This window comes from Leopardus geoffroyi, chromosome A2 (assembly GCF_018350155.1).
Source record: "Leopardus geoffroyi isolate Oge1 chromosome A2, O.geoffroyi_Oge1_pat1.0, whole genome shotgun sequence".
In the NCBI taxonomy this organism is placed as follows: Eukaryota; Metazoa; Chordata; class Mammalia; order Carnivora; family Felidae; genus Leopardus; species Leopardus geoffroyi.
The window spans coordinates 74,879,410-74,898,924 of NC_059331.1; the positions used below are offsets into that span (position 1 = coordinate 74,879,410).

The 19,515-nt window shown below is 45.3% G+C and overlaps 1 protein-coding gene and 1 long non-coding RNA gene across 5 annotated transcripts in view; one reads left to right on the forward strand and one right to left on the reverse strand.

The window, feature by feature from the left end:
- Positions 1-13,444, forward strand: part of LOC123606255 — a 141,004-nt gene extending 127,560 nt beyond the window's left edge. The window contains exon 7 of the long non-coding RNA XR_006716191.1: positions 12,193-13,444. This is a non-coding gene — a long non-coding RNA (uncharacterized LOC123606255). The remainder of the gene's footprint in view (positions 1-12,192) is intronic.
- The window catches only part of POU6F2 (POU class 6 homeobox 2), a 495,064-nt gene that overhangs the window by 30,450 nt on the left and 445,099 nt on the right, over positions 1-19,515 (reverse strand). The gene's annotated exons all lie outside the window — the stretch shown is intronic.

Here is a 19,515-nt window from a genome sequence, read left to right on the forward strand (position 1 = left end):
GACAGCAAGATGTCTACTTTGTCTTAGAACCAGAGAGAAGATGGACATCTCATGGCAACAAAGGCCCTCGTCTGACTAGGGAGCCACATTCCCTAACCCACAGGAGCACCTCAAACACACACCCTTTCCTCTGCCTCACTCTCCTCTATTCTACCAACACCCTGCTCCTCGCTCAAAGTCCCTGACATCCCAACTGGAACTGGGGCGTCGGCATCCTGGTGCTCATGGTGGTCAAGAGCCCAGGTTCTGGGGTCAGGGAGACAGGATTCCATTGCCAGCTGTGCCGCCTACCAGCTCAGTCCAAGAGCCTCAGCTTTCTGAGGGCTTGAGAGAACTGGAATCATAAATGTTTGAAACTCTAGAGTTGACATGACAACTGAGGACAGAAATTTTGAAAACGTGCATTTGAAACAATGGGTTTGACACTGGGTCCTCAGGGTTAGAGGTTCAAGGCTCCGGTGGCCGGTGGCAGAGGTTTCTTGTTGCATCTGGTAGCTTCTGGCTTCAGTGAAGGGATGGTGTGGAGTGTCCAGCAGGAGGGGCCCGGCTGGACCCAGTCACTGTGCTAAGGACAAAGGGAGCAGCGGGCAGAGCAGCAAATGTGCAGCGCGTCTGTGAGACCTGGAAACGTAGATCACAGTTGTGTGTTGCTAGGGACAAATTTAATCCTTGCAAAACGAAAATATGATCGATGTTTCCCCGGCTTATGGACTCTCCTGGGGGAGTCACGGGACCGGCGGTTGGATGCTTCCTCCTGCACAGCACAGGATCTTTTGAGTCACCTTCCAGGGTCCCCTCCCAGATGTGAACTGTGGTAATGTGGCCTGGGGGCCACCAGGACATATTAATAATACTGTCCCAGGAAGTGCTCTCATGTATATGGTTTCATTCATTTCGCATTCTTACAACAGCTATGAAGTGGGCGTCAGTCCCGCCCCCTTTAAGTGGATAAGACCACGGAGGCTACCTGTCACCTGATGGAAGAGTTTGTAAGTGACAGAGCTGGAGTCCAGGTCCGGCTGACCCCCGGATGCTTGGTCTTCCACTATGTCACCTGGCGCCCACCACATGGAGGACACGGGAGGGGACCCGCTTGTCAGGGAGGGCACTGTGTCCCGTTTGCAATTTTCCTCCAGGCAATAGGCTGCCTGTGGTCTGAGTTTATAAATGATTCTGTTTCCTGCCCACACTGTACTCCGAGAGGGCTTCGGACATAGGTTCTCAGTAAATGTCTTCGGAATGAATGGTGTCTAGACTCAGCTACCTTCGGGATCCTGGATGCAGCGAGATCCCGGATGCAGCGAGGACCCCCCCCCCCCCCCCCCCCCCCCGGAAGAGCCGCAAGCCCGCACCGTTCGTTCGGTGACCGAGATGATGACGGAGAAACTGCCCCTCCTCACTGGCCGTTGTTCCCACCACCGAAGCCCCTGTGGGGCGGCACTACCGGAGCCGCTGTGTGAATCCTAAGTATGGTGGCAGTTGTCTTACTGCCAGTGAAGATCCAGTAAGTACTTTGAGAGCGAGAGCGGTGCGCAGGTCCCTGGGGAGCCTGCAGCTCCAGAGTCTCACTGAGCGCAGCACCTGCAACGTCCCGCCCACAGCATGGCCCTGAACGCGCCCTATCAGCGCTGCAAGGTCAGGTCTGCATCAGTCCTTTAGAGCACATAAGTGCCTTCTTGATGAGTGGTCTTGCTCTGAGCAGCTCAGGATTCACAGGCTGTTCCTCTGACCCCACGGGCAGTGTCGGGAGGCCTGGGGAGCAGGCCCCCTGTCCCGCACCTGCGCTCACCTGTCCCCTCTGGCTTCCCCGTGTCTTAGGCCTGAGAAGCCCCACCCCACGGGATCGGCCTCGCTGGAAGGCCTGTGGAAGCCGGATGCATTCAGGGGACAGGGCTGTGGGTTCTATTTTAGGCAGGATGTCACCGTGTTGAGGAGCCAGTGTGCGTCTAAGCCGGGAGAAGGCTTGGGAGCGAGGCGCTGGCACCTGACAGCTGCAGAGCACACAGAGGCTGGGAGGCATTGTGCCCCGAGAAGATTGACACCAGTCTGTGCTCGCCTCGCGGTAATGAGCCGCTTTGCCTGCTTTCCTGGTGGAAAGAAGAAAGGCGAATGCAAACGACTCCCCCAGCCTTTCCCCTGAGTGCAGCCTCGCTCCCAGTACCGTTTTCGACATTACTAAAACATGGTGTCGCTGGCGTCTCCTCCCCACCGGCTCCTCTCTCTCGTGAGCCCCAGCATCACTTGCTGAGGGTAGGGCACACTAGTGGCCGAGCCAGAGGGATCTGGAACTGCATGACTGCCAGGACCTTTAATAAGGAGGGTTTGGCTGCCAGGTGGGGGGCGGGGGTGGGCAGCGTTCTGTGAAGCCATGGGTTTCTCGTTTTTGTTCCCCTTGCAGGGGCGCTGGGGCGACCATCTCAGCATGTCAAAAACTTGGCAGTGCATTGTGGGAGTTTTTCCCTAAGTTTATTTATTTTGAAAGAGAGAGAGAGAGCACATGAGCAGGGGAGGGGGAGAGAGAGAATCCCAAGCAGGCACCACACTGTCAGCACAGAGCCTTCTGAGGGGCTCCAACCCACTAACCGTGAGATCATGACCTGGGCCGAAATCAAGAGTCAGACGCTTAACCAACTGAGCCACCCAGGTGTCCTGTCGTGGCGAGTTTTCTAATATTCCCCAGTGCACTACCACATGCTGGTTTTAACTATCTCCCATTCAGGGTGGGTAGAGAGGATCACACACTGTGTCGTCTAAAAATTCCCAGACGTGCCTATTCTGCTTGGGTTGGCTCTGATTCTTCTCGGTGTTTCCACAGATCTCACCCAGATGCCACCTGGGATCCTGACTCCAGAGAGATCTCCATAAGGAAGCCAGAGACGCCTAAGCGGCCATGGTGTGAGGCTTTTGGCCCTTGCCCAAAACTGGCAATTTTACTTGTGGAAATTGTACTTTAAATTAAAGCCTTTTGCTAGTCAAGGGAAATATCCATATCTGCACGTATGCCAAGTGAATCTGGAAATTAAAACTGATGTTTGGTGTTAGGGGAGCTCTGACTCGAGGGCAAAGAGAGAGAGGATGCTTCTGAGACATGCGAGGCCCTAAGACCAGCCTTTCGAGTTTGAGCTTCTGGCTCCCAGTGCTAAGGATTTCCTGATGGAAGGATGTGTCACTGAGCCAACGAGGCCAGCAGGCTGTGACTCCTGAGCAAGGCATCAGTTGCACAAGAGAACTTCCAGCTCTCCTAGCAGGTGCTGAAGACTCTGGTGGAGCAAACTAATGGGTGCGGACCCTCCTCTACCTAGAGTGTGGTGTCATACACCATGGAGGACACCAAGAAGATATAGTTGGGGGCAGAGGAGGAAGCAAGAAGATGGGTACATCACATGCCAAGATTCTAACAATTCGACAGAGAAATGATATGTGCCACAAAGTGGCAGGGACTATCCAATAAGAATCTCTGTATCCAGGGGGCACCTGGGTGGCTCAGTCGGTGAAGCATCTGACTCTTGATATTGGCTCAGGTCATAATCTCACTGTTCGTGAGTTCAAGCCATGGGTTGGGCTCTGCGCTGACAGCGTGGAGCCTGCTTGGGATTCTCTGTTTCCCTCTTTCTCTGTCCCTCCCTGAGCTCTCTCTCTCTCTCTCTCTCTCAAAATAAATCAATAAAGTAAGAAAAAAAAAAGAATCTCTTGGGGCACCTGGGTGGCTCAGTCCGTTAAGCGTCTGACTTTGGCTCAGGTCATTGATCTCACGGTTCGTGAGTTTGAGCCCCGAATCGGGCTCTGTGCTGACAGCTTGGAGCCTGGAACCTGCTTCGGATTCTATGTCTCCCTCTGTCTCTCTGCCGCTCCCCTACTCACGCTCTGTCTCCATCTCTCTCTCTCTCTCAAAAATAAAAATAAACATAAAAAAATATTAAAAAAAAGAATCTATATATCCTTCTGGTGGGTGCTCAAAGAACTATTAGGAATGAATGAGTGATATCAGAGGAAGAACGATGAGAGTGGTCAGGAAGACATGATGGAAGAAATGGGGGTGGGGCAGAGTCTTGAGGGTTGGGTGGGATTTGGCAAAGTGGAGAACCTACTCCAAACAAGAGACCAGCTGGAGGTGAGGAACATGGGGGATGAGGCATTGACTAGTTTTCAAGCAAGAGGGTTGAAACAGTGGAGCAGGGACAGGTTGCCAGGGAAGGGTCCAATTCCTGGGTCAGGGGCTTCACTGATGGTTTTCGAGGGGTGGGGAGGAACACAAAGGTGTGGAGAGAATGGACTGAAGTGGCAAGAGACTACGGACCACAGATCAGTTGCTACGCTGCTATCGTAGGTGTCCAAGTGCGACACAAAATGCCCCCATGAATCCTTGACGTGGGGGTGGCTGGATTCGTAGACTTCCACCTCAATTCAAAAAGCGTGGCCTACTTTATGCCTAGGTTGTAACATTAGAAATTTGTGAGTGAAGTTATTGCCCCATCAATCCCACAGCAAACAGCTCAGGCATCGTTTGCGATGATCCCCGATGTCTTTGCCCCTGCTCTCACAGTAATGACTCATCTCTGATGAATGCTCTAACCAGGCTGAGGCCCTTACTGGTACTGGAATGATAACTTTCAACCTAAAGGAGTTCTGCCCTCTCTGACAGGGGACTTATTTGGTGGTTGCTGCTCATGTCCCCTTGGCTTTCTCCTTAGAGGAGTTGGGAGCATAAACCAAAACTGAGAATAAAGCCTGTGTCACAAGACCACCTAAAAAATATCATTAAGATGGCCACTGGTGTAAAACAGCACATGTATCCCTGTTTCCATAAAAATTGGGGTGGCTTACACACAACAGTGACTGTTGTTAATTCAGCCACAATTCTGACTTTAGCCATCATAAAGATGATCTTGGGACTGTAGCAAATCTCAGCAATTCAGGGTCACCGCGTTACATTACCATGCCCTTATGGACTTCAGGTTGGCTGAGGTACTCAGTAGGGATGGATTTGAACTGATGGAGGGTAACATGCCCTGAATTTATTCGCTGCCCGCATGTAGTGTCATCAGCAGCAGCTGAGGGTGGAATCACAGAAGCCCCGGGCACCCAGACAAGTCGTCTGATGGGCCACATGTCGTAATTGTCTATGACACGCTGTTAAACTCTGCGAAGGAGAATGTGTTTGGAGATGTCAAATTGACAAGTAATTTTGTTGCTCATATCTTTAAGAAGAGGAAATCCGTCAATGTTGTAAATCGGTGACTTTCTCAGCATCTCCAATCCATCAGCAGAGACAATTCTTTGCCAAATATTTGTGTAACCTCAGCACTTTTTGGTCAAGAGGCTTTTGTTAACACCAGCATTGAACAAAGAGCCCTGGAGAGCGAGGGAGCTGGTGTGAGTGATCACCAGGACGGAAACAGCCCATCATCTTCCCCTTCTTTCTGGCCTGGCAACAGCCATTCTGTCTCTTTCTTTAAGGGATGGTTTTGTCTTTATACAACACATTGAGTTTAGTCTCACTGTGCTCCTGTTGTAAGGTTAAACCCACTTAGAATTATTCTGGCAGCTCTGGCTAGGATGCTGATTCCAAGAAAAGTAGGAGAATACAATGATTTCCCAAACAAAATTGATTTTTCCAAGATGCAAACTCATGCCTCCTGGCATTTGGTTCTGTCCAAGATGGGGAAAAAGAGAGGTGTGGATGTTGAGAGGAGCTTTAGCAGAGAACTTGAACCAGAGAATGAGAAAGGCATGAAGGGAAGCTGATGAGCTTCAGTAGAGGAAGACACTTCAACCAAAGACAATTGGATTTAATCTTGCAGGCAACGCCAATCAGTTGGCCATGGCTTCCTCGAACTCTGAAGGTTCTAAGGTTCAGGAAAAAAACAGCATCACCAGTGATTAACAATGTCTGGCTTGGGTATGGGCATAGGGAATGGCAATGTGTCTCAAGGTGGCATCGATGAAGTCCAGGATGTGAGACAAATTATCTTAGACCGATGTGAAAAAAAAAATGGCTGACACGTAGTTCTTTAATGAACAACTCTGAAAAAGAATTTAAGGTGTACATTTGGACACTTGTGTTATGGGTATTGAGAGGTGCTCCACCCCTGGGAAGACCTACCTACCCACTGTTTCCCACTGTCAGTTAGGATTAGGATCCCTCCTGGATGCTCTACTATTGGTTTTCAACCTTGGAAACACACTCAGACAAGAGTGAAGAATTTGAGGTGTCAGGATCATTCAGTCACATTAAGAGAAGGATAATTTGCATGAAACCTGATGCTGCAAAGATAGCAATGACAGCAATAAAAACAATCCTCTCCTCTAAAATCTTAATAGCCATTGAAGGTAATTCTCCTTAATAGAATTTAGGATATGCATATAGAAGAATAAAATTCCCCACTGGCCAGGTTCAAGCCCAGGCTTTGCCACTAACCAGCGGGATATCGTTGGTAAATTACTTCACCTCCTAGAACCTCAGGATAGTCATCTGTTAAATGAGAATAATAATGTTCACTTTGTGAGGGTATTATGAGGACTAAATAGGGTAATGTACACAAATCACCGTATACTACTTGACTGACCAAATAGGTGTTCGATAAATGTTCATTCACAACTTGATTTTGCTTACGTGCCTGTGTGGTAACTCCTGGCATTTGCACTAATTTGTGTAAGCTCCTTTGTATTTTTCTGCGTATTGATTTCACCATGAAAGCAGTTTATCATGAGGAACAGAAGACAGTAGTTTAATAGAATGCTAAGTTGGAAGTTTCCATAGAAGCACCAACATTCAGTAGATGTTGCATTCTCAAGGAGGGACCAGACTAGTATGCTGAAAACCAGCCAGACAATTCCAGATCTCAGAGGACAGACACAGAAAAGTTTGGAAATCCTGCCTGTCTTCCTCACTCCCGGGCGTGGGGCATGGGGAGTTTCTTCTCACCTCCAGGTTAACAAAGGTGGCTGAGTAAATATTGTCCCCTCAGGTTTGGGGAACATACACCTGAGGATTCTAAAGGTGAGAGGCTGTGTCTTTTGAGCAGAGGAGGGAAGAGAGAAAAAGACAGAAGAGTGAGGAAGAGGAATGAAGAGAAAGGAGAGGATGAGAGAGAGACAGAGACAAACAGAGACAGAGAGAAACACAGAGAGAGCTACAGAGAGAGAGGGCTGTGATGCATTGGCACTTGCTATACTCCCACCGAGAGCAGGCAAAGACGTGTGAGTGTTTCCCTGGACCCGTTATCACCGGTCTGAGCCACTTAAAATCCTGTCCCACAGGACCCCCTGGGAAACATGTACTGGGACAGCATCACAGAGATAGCCTCAAAGAGTGGACTGGAGAAAACTAATCCCTGACAGGGGAGTGTGCAGCCGGAGGAAAACACATTGCTCATAGCCATGTGACCTTGGAAGGTTCCAGCTGGGCCTCAGAAGCCCTCACGAGACTGCTGGCTTGAGCCATCTGCTGGCCCAGAGAGCAGAGGCCTTCTCACGACAGTTCAGTAAAAAAAAAGGCCATTTTTATGTCCATCTGTCTGCTCCTCACCTCAGCCTGTCCTGTCAGGAACAGAGCCAGCTGAAGAGAGGAGAATCATTCCAACAGGGAAAGACAGAGGGACCAGATTACAGTCACGGTAGAAGACTGCGTTTCCCTGAGTGCCTAAGAGAAGTAGTGGGGCAAGAGCCTGAGCATTAATCCAAGGGGACGGGATGGCCTGTGGCCACTGAGAAGGTTGACAGAGACAGTGAGAGGCTCTGATGCTTATACCGTTCTGTCTTCTTTCCCCAACTTTGTGGGAAGGGGGTGGATACCGTCAATCATGTGATGAAGAGATCCTGCTCTCCCACCCTTTCAGGCTATCTCAGCCCTGAATGTGTGAGGGGCACGTGTGAGAAGAATGTACCGTCTCTTTGGTTTTCTTCCAGTTTTAGCATTTAGGGCCCATAGTTAAGTGGTTTTGTATAAATTGAACATGACCTGGGGCGGCCGGGTGGCTCAGTTGGTCGAGCATTGACTTGGGCTCAGGTCATGATCTTATGGTTTGTGAGTTCAAGCCCCATGTCAGGCTCTGCGATGACAGTGCAGATCCTGCTTGGGATTCTCTCTCTCTCTCTCTCTCCCACTTTCTCTGCCCCTCCCCCACTTGTGCACATGCACACACTCTCTTTATCTCTCTCGAAATAAACTTAAAAAAAATAAGCACGACTTAATCATGACTACTAGCGAGTATTTTCTAAGCCATTCCTATCTATAATTTTAAAAACAGGTAAAGATACGAACTGCCTTTACCTTAACCATTAAGGGTGAATAATTAGGGGACACAGGACTTTGTTAACTAAGAATGCTTGGAAGGGAAAGGAGAAATGAAGGCAAGAAAGAGATTTGGGAGAGAAGAGAGGATTTATCAAGCTACTCACAGGAGGATTTAAAATTGTGAGCAGAATATACACTTTCCCATAAACTATGAATTCAGTTTAGTTCGGGGAGGTAGTTGCCTCTAGGTGTAACATTAATTGTGGAAGTTTCCACCCACTTGAAAATGGAAACTATTGCCAGGCCTTTGCTGCTGAAATTCTACTGAAGCTTTTGAAAACCTAAAAACAACCACAGGGAAATCCAGTGCCCACCAAAGGAGAAAACAGTAATATACCGAACACAAGGGAAGGTCAGAAGAGTCAGGAGGAGTTTTGACATAGTCTTTTGGCAGTATCTTACCAAGATTATTCTCATCAGCGATCAGCGGTATTTATAAGGTACGATAAAGATGTGCATTATGGGTCTCCATTTGTTCTCTTCTCTTTAATTAGCACAAGCCTACCCCAAACTCCCAAGCCCACTCTCAAACACTGTCTTTAATTGTGAAGACAGAAGAAATCTAATGGCTAGGCCTTTGTTTTCCAATTCCAAATGATAAGGTGGGGGGGGGGGAAGGATCCGACTCGATCCTAATGATCTAAGACAGGAAAAATCATGTCAATTCCAAAGGTGTCTTATAGGAATGATTTGCTTATAGAGCACGGCCAGAACCCTGGTTATGCGGCCCAGTAGCAGCAAACATTGCGGAAGAAACTCCACATCTCAGAGAGCTGACAGGTCTCCCAGGTAAGAGTCAACTCAGTTGATACAATGATCATTCTTATTGGACCTGAATCCTTCTTGAGTCCTTTGGCAAAACGAAGTTAGCAGCCGCAGCCACGTTCTGAACTGTTGACAGTTCCTATTATAGTAACACTACAACTGAATCTGGCACACTCCATACTCTGAATGCAGGTGTGGTGGGGTTTTTTGTTGTTGTTGTTGTGAATTTTTCATTTTAAGATGCATTGTAATACCTGTTCTTGCATATTTTACTGTAAATGTGGCATTACAATTTTTTGTAAGTTTATTTTTGAGACAGAGAGAGACACACAGAGTGTGAGCAGGGGAGGGACAGCGAAGGGGAGACACAGAATCAGAAGCAGGCTCCGGGCTCTGAGCTGTCAGCACAGAGCCTGACGCGGGGCTCAAACCCACAAACCGTGAGATCATGACCTGAGCCAAAGTTGGATGCTTAACCAACTGAGTCACCTAGGCACCTCTAAATGTGACATTTTCTATTTCTCTTTTATTTGGGTTCCCACTCAAGCATTAGGAAACATTGACAGAATACAAATTTTGATCCAGAGTATAATCAAAAGACTAAATTAAACGTGCACAAGATGATCGTATGTTGAGATAAGAACTAAGTGGAGTCATTGGAATTGCCAGTATGGATTATTCCTGCAGTGACTGGTGGGCAGGGCTCAGTGTCCAGGAAATGAATCCTTGTCTCGAACATAGTATGGGTGTCCACCTTCAACCCAAGTTTTCAAATTGTATCTGAGTGATAGATTTATTCTACTCTACTAAATGATAGATATAGGTAAGCTCTGGATTCTTTGGGAGTTCTTTATTTCTCCATGGTGCTGTTTTTCCTCTACCAGTCTGCGTTTACTTAACTAGAAGGAGGCATGAGGAAGACAAAAGAGGAGAGAGTCAATTTTGCAAGATATTAGCTCAAGGTTTGATTGGGCATGATGTGGAATCAAAAGTGGACTGGCTTTATCTATGACTGGAAAGAAATACCCAGTGATACAGAAAAGGTTCTTCCAGAAAAGCCCAAATAAAAAGACTCTTCAGCACTAGATGCCATTTTCCTTAGGCAAGGGAAGTGAAATTTGGAGAGATTCTTTTGGAAATGGACAGAGAACTTGCCACTTTAATTCATGACCATTCCTTGGAAATTTATCACTTATGGTTAGTATATACTCAAAGGCTTTGAGTAAATGAGTTTGGGTGTTCATACAAATATTAATATTTTACATATTGAAAGTATATTTGTATGAAGAGATAATACAGACATATTGGCCACATTCACTGTCAAAAAGAGTGGAGGATGGGGGGTAACTGTAGATGATTCTAGCAAAGGGATAAAAGCTCTTCAACTTTGTCCGGAAAAGCCAGGCAATTGAACATTTCTGCTTTACTCTGAACGGCTTCAAAATTAAGGGTGTTGTTTTATTCATGGATTTGCTTCATGCACAAACTGATCCCTTACATATCCACTCGCTCACTCACTCGCTCACTCTGCAAATTGTTTCGGGGGCCCACTGTGTGCCCAGCACTGGGTCATACCACCTGTTGTCAGGTAGAAGACCGGGATATAACCCAGCCATCTGAATCTGTGAAAATCCTTTCTTTTTGGATTAACAAGAACATTCTGTAAATCCTGCTGCCTCTGGCACCAGCAACCTGCCAATGAGGAAGAAAGCCCAGATTCCCAGTGGGCGGGACGGTCAAGATGGCACCAATTATATAATGCTAAAGCCCCCGCCATTGATGAGTCCTGCAAGCTCTTTTCTCCTTCTGGGAAAACAGCTGCAGTTATCAGTGGCTTGAGGTGATCTCCCGCGGTCCCTGCTTTTGAGGACTGACTATTTGCATGCTCACTGGACAGCTGAATTCACCCTTCATTGCAAGTGGTTTTTATTCCCTCCTGAAAAGTTGCAGGTGTTTTTGTTTAATCTTAGAAGAAGGCCAATATTATTAAAATTTGATTTCTACATCCCACTAATGAGTGCCCACTCTGTGTCGGGCACTATTCTAGGTTTGGGGAGTCTGAAAAATATCTGATGACCCTAAATTTTGTTTTAAAATCACTTTGAATTTCATATATTGGGAAAAAATAAAATAAAATCACTTTGTTTTTTTTTTAATTAAAAAAAAATTTTTTTAACGTTTATTTATTTTTGAGACAGAGAGAGACAGAGCATGAACAGGGGAGAGTCAGAGAGAGAAGGAGAAACAGAATCTGAAACAAGCTCCAGGCTCTGAGCAGTCAGCACAGAGCCCGACGCGGGGCTCGAACTCACAGACCGCGAGATCATGACCTGAGCCGAAGTCAGACGCTTAACCGACTGAGCCACCCAGGCGCCCCAAAATAAAATCACTTTGATTGTAAAGCGATTTGCTGGTTTTAATGCCTGAAGAAGTCAGGTGGCAATCAGGGGAATAGGTCGAAGTAGATCCATAGGGACCTCTGGTCCCCAAGAACATACACTGAAACTGCTGGTTTCCCACTGGAGAGTAAGAATGACAGGCACACGGTGGGGAATGACCTTCTGTTTGCATAGAACGATGTTCCTCCTCAATGGCCACAGCACAATCGTAAGATACCTGCCATCTTGATTCCACTACCAGGATCCGGATGAATTCATTTTGTGGTAAATGAGGGCTCAGTTCCACCGCGCTCTCACAAAGCTCCCTCCCTCTTCGTCTAAGAATGTGGTACAACTTTCCTATCTATAGAATCCTCATTGGAATTTTAAAAAACGCATGGTTCAATCCATGGCGAATTTGTAACAAGGGCACGCGTGACATCTCCTACAAAAGCAACTGCCGTCAAGCCATTGTGGCCTTGGTTTCAGTTTGTGGCCTCTCACTTTATTGTCAATGGTAGGAAATGGAAATGTTGGTGAATGGGATGTAATGCTCCAATTTCCAGGTCTCTGAAGAGGTTTTACAATTCTGTTTTAAGAGTCAGTATGTTTGTCCTGCAGGATGTTCCACGTGACAGATAGCAGAGACGAATTCTTAAGGATGAACTGGAAACATCTGTTCTTTCACGATCGCTTCCCCTTGTCCCCTAATGACTACAAATTAAACTCTGACTACTATTTATTTCTTTGCAGCTGCCAACACTAAGGAATTCCTAAAACATTATCTATCCCTTCAAAAGAGGATCATAACTGTCGTGAAGCCATCATTTTGCAGAAAGGCCAACTTTTGCAAGATTTTATATGGCTTTGCCTAAGACTGTAAGTTTTAATACCAGCAAAAAACACCTAGCGCGTGGGGAAGTATTTCTGCTTCTGCCTGCCGATGCCAGATTAAGGGACTAAATCAGATTAATGTTATTTATTGCTTGGGAGAACACCTTTTAGTGTGACTCAGCCTTGGTCCTTAGAAGCTTTAGTAAACATCCCTAAATGAAGCCCCAGACCTATGAACTGTATAGTTTATATTTCTTTCCAGATGGGAGGGGGAAAAAAAAAGAAAGCAATAGCAATGATAACAAAAAAAAAAACCCTCAATCGGGGACCAGGGGTCTCCAATATTCTAGGTTCTTTGGAGCAGTTGGAACTGGTGAAGGAAAGGTTTGGCAATTGCTCAAGAAAGTGCTGCCCATATTTAGAATCACCTAGTGCTGTGGGGCATTCAGCCCGCAAAACTAAATTTAAATTAATATAAACAACAAAACAAGCATCTAAAAAAAAAAGAAGGGTGGGGAATGAAACCACTCCAAGAGTCATTAAAGATGCATCTGTTTATCCCCGTCCGAGGTCCATGAGTCCAGGATGATTCATAAGCTTTTTGTGAAGAAAATATCCATTGTTGTGGCAAAATTAAATGTATTTTGATCTTTGCTGGCAATATTTATCTATCTGTTCAATCAGAAAAAAAGTTGTTCTCATCACCATAACATATATTACTTTTTCAATTTCCTCTTTGTAATGCTTTTTTAGTGTTCTTTAGGGTGAGACCATGGCATTTCTCATTTCTCACAACAAAGACCGTAACTCATTAGAATGATGCTGATGAATTTTTCTCATAAAATGGCATCCTCATTTTCAGAGGTGACCAGTCTGCCTTCTTACCCCTAACCAGCAGGCAGGTTTGAATGGATGTAATTAGAAAGGGCCACTGAACTCATCCTATGGTGGTGTCTCATAGTTCTGGGCTTCCTATTTTAGATGTCTGTGTGTGTGTGTGTGTGTGTGTGTGTGGACTCTAGCACCTCACATTTGGTCCTGGAAAAATGTAATTCATCATTGTGAATAAACCACCACTCTATTGATTTTTCAACTGACCTGTTCTAAGCTCAATAGTTTATAATTTAGGGGTCCCTGGGTGGCTCAGTCGGTTTAAGCCTCCGACTCTTGATTTTGGCTCAGGTCATGATCCCAGGGTCATGGGAATGAGCCCCACGTCAGGCCTGGCACTGAGTGGGGAGCCTGCTTGGGATTCTTTCTCTTTCCCTCTGCCCTTCTCCCCTGCTTGTGCATTCTCTCTCTCTAAAAAAATTCTTAAAAATGTTAGAATTTATACCAGCAGTATGAATTTTGGAATTTTTAATTTCAAAAGCTACTTTCAAGGATAGCCTTATCAGAAATACATTTCACATATTCTGTATGCCAGATGAAATCATATGCAAACTATACATATATATTGTTAAACAATATAGAAGTTGGTATAGTGCCGCCTACATTGAAGAACAATTGAGGCATTTAGTCACAAAACTATTAATCCCTAGCTATAAGATAATCTACTTAACTTCTCTAAAAAATTTAGGGCATTTTTAGCAATGGTCTTGGTATCGGATCTGCCTTCTGAGAAGGATAAGTCCTTAGTACTTTCTGATTCATCTAGGTTCTAGATAGCAGCAACAAATCTAGATACTTAAAACCATCAACACTATCCCCATTTCTACTGTCTTATCGCTGTGTGAGCTGAGAGGAGCAGGAACTCGACTTTTAAAAATATTTTTAAATGTAGGGGCGTCTGGGTGGCTCAGTTGATTGAGCATCCAGCTTCGGCTGAGGTGACGATCTCACAGTTTGTGAGTTCGAGCCCTGTGTTGGGCTCTGTGCTAACAGCTTGGAGCCTGGAACCTGCTTCAGATTCTGTGTCTCTATCTCTGCCCTTCCCCGCTCGCTTTGTCTCTCTCTCTCTCTCTCTCTCTCAAATAAAAACATAAATAAATAAATAAATAAATAAATAAATAATATTTTTAAATGTATATGATTTTGTGATCTCAAAAAATCAAAATGAGCTCTCAGAATGCATGTCACTTCCTTTTGTGTTCACCTAAGTAATTTACATATCACCTTTTATTTTTTATTTATTTTTTTAATGTTTATTTTTTTATTCTGAGAGGGAGATTTAGAGCGCAAGCAGGGCAGAAACAGAGGGAGAGAGAGAACCCAAGAAGGCTCTGCCCTCTCGGCACAGAACCCAATGTGGGGCTCAAACTCACAAACCAAGAGATCGTGACCTGATCTGAGATCACGAGTCAGAAGCTTAACCGACTGATTCACCCAGGCGCTCCATGAATATCACCTTTTAAATGTAATTGATTTAAGTTCCCTTCGTCTTAAGGATGTTACTCTTTATATTAAAAAATTAAATAGTTCTTTTATAATTCAATGATACTGAAAAATCCTACATTAAAATCCACTTGCAATCAAACCTTCAAACTCCGTGTGAATTTGAAACAGATTTTTGTTTTTTCTGGCTGCACACATCACTCCATCTCTTCCTTTTGGTTGCCTGGGAGAGCTTGCTAACATCACCTGCAGATTTATTGAAGGTAGATGGAAATGCTTTTTATTCTAGAGCATCAAGGAAACGAACATAGTTAAATGAACCCAGCGGGTAATACTCTGGTGGCCCTGCCTTTTGATGAAATGAAGTGCAACATTTTCTTAAAAGGAAAAGTGGATGCTACGTGTCCAGCAGCCACACAGTCACGTTAGGGAGGCAAACTAGTCATCGCCCAGCCAAGGGAGCTGGCTTCACCTGTTACGAATGGTGTGGGCATCAGACTCAAAATCGTCAGCCTAGCCCTCTACATGCTGGAGTGACCATGGCTTCTAAGACGCACGTGGTCAAGGGAGTGAGGCCGGGGAGGCGGGCCTCACTTGCTTCTCACTAAGCGCCAGGGCTGTGCCAAGCATTTAACATCCTTTATTACTTTTACTCCTTCCAACAACGCTGAGACATTAGTGGTTTGGAAAACTGAAGAAAGTTAAGTAGACAATGCCATTTTCATCAGGTACAGTAACGCTGGATGCTTAAAAAGCATTTCCATATAAAACTTCAATATAATAAACAGACTCTACCTTAGATCAGCCACCCTAAGTGGATTAAAATATAGAGAGGTAAGGAGCACGTGATCTTTACGGAAAGGCTGCTATATGGCAGGCACGGTATTAGGCACTTATTCCCGTGAGGCTGAGAGCAGTTTCACTCAGAGGAAAGCCCCGCTTCGAAGCAGCCGCGTGTGGCCTCGAGTCCAGACTCTCCCCCTTGCTAACTGGGTGGCCCGGGAAGTTGGTTAACTTTTCTGAACCCCTGTTTCCTCAGCTGTAAGTTAGAGATAATGGTGCACGATCAGTGTAAGAATGAAATGAAATGATGAATGTATGTGAGGTGCTTATTGAATAGCATATTAGCGTATATGAAATGCTCTATTCATTTCCTCCACAGATTTTATTACTGTGTCTGTGCTTAATGTAGGCCAGGTGTTATTCTAGCCACTTGGGATACATCAGTGATGGAAGCAATAAGTTTTAAACTATTATTAGAGCACAGTGACTGAGAGCGATCTCTGGTATCAGACACAACTGAGTTTGGATCCTGCCATTTCCAGCTGGGTGCTCTTAGAAGTTTCTTAATCTGTACAATAGGGATAAACCATATTCCATGGCTGTGCAATGGTGATATGAAATAATATATCGAATGCTAAGCACTCTTTGGTATGCAGAAAGCGTGCAATCACGGCAGGAATTTATGAATTTTGTTACCGTTAGCACTAATCCCTTTAATAACCCTGAGGGAAAGATACGTCGTCAGTGCGTGGAAGTGAGAACCACAGCCGAGGAAGGCTAGCTGCCTTGCTTGGGGTTGGTGTCTAACTTCAACGCCTGTGCCGTTGACCGCGGGTGCCTTCCACGTGAGCATGCGGACCTTCGCACTGTCCACCTCTGTAACTCTGAGAGACTGGGCGGTTGTGAATATCTATTGACAAGTGGCAGAGCAAGGGAATGTGTAATGTGTTTTTGTGTGTGTGCCCTTGGTGTGGGGCGTGATTGATGCCATTCACTTCTAAGTTGTATCCCATCCTGACTTTACTGTCATTCTGTGTCCTCCAACTTATGACGTCTTCTTAGGATCTACTTCTATTGTTATTTTTATAAGATGGACAAGGTTAGTGGAGGAGACGAACAGCAGTTCGGAGCAATGTTCTATGGCTAATGCATTAAGTTCAATTGGATTGTGCCAAGGCCTACTTCTGTATGTTTGAACTTGAACCTGGCTCCTCTTGCTGTTCTGAGTTGTGACTTTTCCGTTCTTACCTATTTCTGATCTATTTCTCATTTCTCCCTTATTGGTGTATGATTGAGGAATGTTGCCCACGTATCTAAGATGAATGCATCATGATGAGGCATCTGGGTGCTTCAGTTGGTTAGGCATCCGACTTTGGCTCAGGTCATGATCTCACGGCTCATGAGTTTGAGCCCCACGTTGGGGTCTGTGCTGACATGACAGCTCAGAGTCTGGAGCCTGCTTTGGATTCTGTGTCTCCCTCTCTCTCTGTTCCTCCCCTGCTCATGCTCTGTCTGTCTGTCTCTTTCAAATATAAAGACTAAAAAAATTAAAAAAAAAGAAGAATGCATAATGTCAACAAGAAAGTTGGGGTGCATCTTTGGGCATATGGTGTATTAAACGGTCCAGTGGACATTTATTTAGAGGTTGAATGCATCTCACATGTGAATGGAAGGTTGTCCCTCTCTAAAAATGTTCTGCTTAACCATAAAAATTGTTCGCTAAAAAAGTTAGTGTTGCTCTAGGGAAGCTGGGTCAAAATTCAGCACTGCCTCTTTCCTTATCCTCAGCCCCAAATCAAGTCTAATTTTCATTCTCTAGTTGGGAAAACTGAGACATAAATAGCTTTCACTTCCATCCTTGACTTGTTACTGTACAGCCCACAGTACAGTCTTTTTGACACTGGATTTGGTTAAGGTTATTTATCAAATAAATAACATATTTCCTCAATTATAGGACTCCCACATCTTTTTCCTATTTTTAATATTTGTGAAATTAGGTTGCCCTAACAACTGATATATCTGTTTAAGGTGGTAGTATTTTGGGGGTGCCTGGGTGGCTCAGTCAGTTAAGCGTCTGACTCCTGAATGTGGCTCAGGTCAAGATCTCATGGTTGGGGTTTGGGCCCTGCATCTGGCGGGCTCAGCACTGACAGTGGGGAGCCTGCATTGGATCCTGTGTCTCCCTCTCTCTCTGTCCCTCCCATCTCATGCACGCATACTCTCTCTCCCTCCCTCTCTCTCTCTCTCAAAAAATAAACATAAAAAAAAGTGTTAGTATTTTCTTCCATTCAGAAAAAGCTGTTCTTAAATTGATGGTATAACATAACATCAGTGGTTTCTTAGACTCATAATACAGTATTAGATAGTTCTCTTTTTCTTTGGAAGGGCTTACTTCTTTAGAAGGATAGCTTCCAAAGGGAAGGATATAGAAATGTATAGGGCCTTGTCACTTTGGGAACTTCCTCAATTCCAAAATCATTTTGCTGTGTGATACTACAAAAAACCCCAGCTGAAGAGTCACTGAGACAGATTTTCCTGTTTGGCTCAGAAAAGCTCACTTTGGTGAGAACCCACTCTTCCTTCATGGCTAGAATGCCACGCTGGAAGGCAGGTGGCTTCTAGTCCCCCAGACCTTGATGCCTTGAGGTTGATTTTTCCCCAGCAAGATAAAGAGATAAAGTGGAGACCTGAGGTGGTTTTTTTTTTTTTTTTTTTTTTAAATCAAGATTGTCTCATTGCTCTATCAGAGACTTCCCTGAAACTAGTTCTCCAGTTCCTTTGATCAGCAAAAATAGTAACGGTGAGAATATTGATTAAAATAACATATTTTGGCAAGGTATATAGCTTTTAATAGTTTTCAAGTGTATGTGTTTATATACCTTCAAGAGAGATCTTTGAGGTTGATAGGGCAAGAATTACAGTTCTCATTTGGAGATGGAGTGACGATGTTTCGGGAGTTTGTGACCTATCTAAGAGAACATCCAGGAAATGAACCTAGGTCTTTAAACGCAAGCAAGTGAGGGTGGTGTGGGAGGATGGGTGTGGACTCCAGGCTCGGATGTCAGTTCTGCCCAGTTCCTAGCGGCATCACCCCAAAAGTGTGCTCCTGTGCACAGCTAGGGTAATCAAACTACGGTCAAGTGCTCTGGCAGGATCACAGATGATACCAGCCCCATGGTGAAGGCTCAGTGCCTGGGAAACGTCATCGATTCCATGATTCTTTTTCTAGAAACCACTTAGCCTGAAGGAATGTTCAGCTAAACCTGGGGCTCTTCTAAGAACTCACATGGGTCTAGAACTTCACATACTGAAACAAGCTACATGAGCATTAGGTGGTAGTATTTTGTTTCACCACGCTAGTGAAACCAAGATGTGAGAAGTCAGAGGAGCTCTGAGGGCGCCCTCTGTGCATGGCATGTGGTTGGTAACTGTTACCTGTTTAGAATTACAGCTGTTAATTAGGTTGCTGCGTTAGTTAACTGGCCTCTTTCCTATTTAGCCACAAAGGATGTGCCTAGTCTCTACTGAGGAGCCTACACAAGGACACATTTCCATATTCCCAGGAAAACGAAATACTCATAGATGAAGATTTTTTTTATTTTAATGTAAGGGTTAGAGGCAGGGGTGGGGGGGTGGGGGGTGGGGTGGGGAAGGAAGCAACAGCACCACAATCCAAAATTCTGCTTTAGATAAGAGAGAGCTTGGTTCTCTCCTGACTCATTCTGCAGGGAAAATCTCCTAAACTGAGATTTTATTTTTTTTAATTGTGTATTTTTGGCCACCCCTTTAATTGCACAGGACAGGTTGCCCTGAGGCGTGGTGAGTAGGGAGAAAGAGTTCAGAGGGTGCTTTATTTTTAGTTCTTCAAGTTGGCCAGCTCTTTGGGTTGATGGCATTAACGGGATTAACCCTTTCATTTTAAAAATGGGGGCAAGAAGGAGAGCGCGGGGCGGGGGGAGGAGCGACCTCTGGTAGGGCAGCGAAGGTCTGGGCTGAATATTTGGCTGTCATGATGAGGGACAGAGCACGCTTCTGCTGGCGTTGACCGGCTCTGAGACCCGATTACGTCCTACGTGTCAGCAGCCGAGCCGCGCCAGAAGCGAGGCTTCCCATCAAATTCACCTC